The sequence below is a fragment of the Ornithodoros turicata genome, unplaced genomic scaffold (assembly GCF_037126465.1).
Source record: "Ornithodoros turicata isolate Travis unplaced genomic scaffold, ASM3712646v1 Chromosome62, whole genome shotgun sequence".
NCBI classification, from domain to species: domain Eukaryota; kingdom Metazoa; phylum Arthropoda; class Arachnida; order Ixodida; family Argasidae; genus Ornithodoros; species Ornithodoros turicata.
In genome coordinates, this window is record NW_026999386.1 from 732372 (window position 1) to 734041 (window position 1670).

General features: G+C 41.9%; 1 long non-coding RNA gene across 1 annotated transcript; it reads left to right on the top strand.

Moving 5' to 3' along the window:
• The first annotated feature begins 490 nt into the window (after positions 1-490).
• LOC135374459 (uncharacterized) lies at positions 491-933 on the top strand. The gene is made up of 3 exons (XR_010416908.1): positions 491-543; positions 680-774; positions 898-933. It is a non-coding gene; the product is annotated as an uncharacterized LOC135374459 (long non-coding RNA).
• The last annotated feature ends 737 nt before the right edge of the window (positions 934-1670 follow it).

The following is a 1670-nucleotide window of genomic DNA, read 5'->3' on the forward strand; positions in this document are numbered from 1 at the left end:
TCGGTTTATCTGTCTTTGGCTTGGCATGGACTCTTGGCTTGGCTGCTTGGCTTCTTTCGTTTCCTCCTCTGTGCATCGTACATAAGCGAACAGCTGTTATGTTGTTGCTAAGCCGGAAACAAAGCATGTGAATGTTTTTTTGTTTTTTTTTGGCACAGCGTCGTTTGGAAAGTGCACTTCCTTGTTCTGACCTTGCCTTTTATGGGCTGGAGCGATATGATTCGTGAATATGCCACGGCGAAGTTGTCGAAGATGCGTGATGCGAACAGTGCTACGCTGTTAGAACAATTCATCGGAGCATTCAAGTGTTACCTATTATAAGCATCCAAAAGACCAAGCAGTGCGAAGCTCTTGGCTGACAGTGGTGCCTGCTAATTTCCACTGCAAGGATTTCGTCCACGAATGTTATCATAGGTTACGCGCAACTCCAGAGGCAATTTGGAATCTCGGCACGAAATCGTCTGATGAAAATCTGAGGTGCCCGACGTTTAACATTTTGAACGTGCCACGGAGGATCAAGGCAAAAAACGAGAGCAAAAAAAGGTAAGTCGAGGTTCAGATATAAAAAATAGCAAGCTTAATGAATCGATTGTGCAGCTGTCCTACTGCGCTACTCTGACATAACCACGATTAACAACACAATAGTACTATTGATAATTTAACTTCTGAATTATCACAGGTGCACGCTGAAGGCGGAAATGAAGCATGATCTGGCTTGCATCTGGTCATGAAGAAATTGCTGACACGTTAGTTGCAGTCCACCTCCACCAACAGGTATGACAATGTGATGTTATAATTTGAGTATTCATCTATGTTCAACTTTTCATGTGCACTCGCATGCAGACATCTTGACACCACTTTTAAATCTGCCCTCACAGTTACAACCTGTGCTTTCAGGGTGGAAAACAAAGGTCGCCATTCCGATTAGCTGCTACCTCCCAGTTCAAGCACTTTTGTGTCTGGACACTGGTTCCTGTGGATGGGGTGTTACAGGTATGTTACATTAGTTCAGTTAATTTGTCTTTTGCACATTTTTGTTACTGTTAGCTGGATTACTGTTGGACATACAATCCTTTGACACACCGAAGCTGATGTCGCCTCTGATAACGTTTTAGAATTTTCAGTGTCATCAACGTCCATTGAGGAAGGTGCCTTTACTATCTGTGAATCTTTAACTGAAGAATAGCCCAGAAGTCATGTTAACATTGTCTACTCTTATTAATTCACTGTCTGTTTTCTGAGAGCTAAGAAAAATGGAAACTATTTATTTGTCACAACTTCACGCTGGATACTGGTGTGGTACTGGCTTGACATGTAAGCTAAAATACCTGGATTCTACAATAATTGTGTTCAACTTGGTGCATTACCGTGGGCAATGCCACATTCACTACATTTTTAGTGGGTCCGGTGCACAAATACTGTGTGCATACTGCATACATACATACTGTTCGATAGGCAAAAATACCTGAGCAGTGCTGTGTAGTCTTTTTACCCAAAGTCTTACTGCAAAGTCACAGTACACAGAACAGCAATGTGCAGGTATGCTGCGATAGAGATTCACAACAGAAAGAAGACTGTTGAGAGCATCTAAATTTTAATGAGACGAGACTTTCGTGCACAAGGCTGCTCTTGTTAATGTCTAACATGAAGTTATAAAATCCCAGAATATA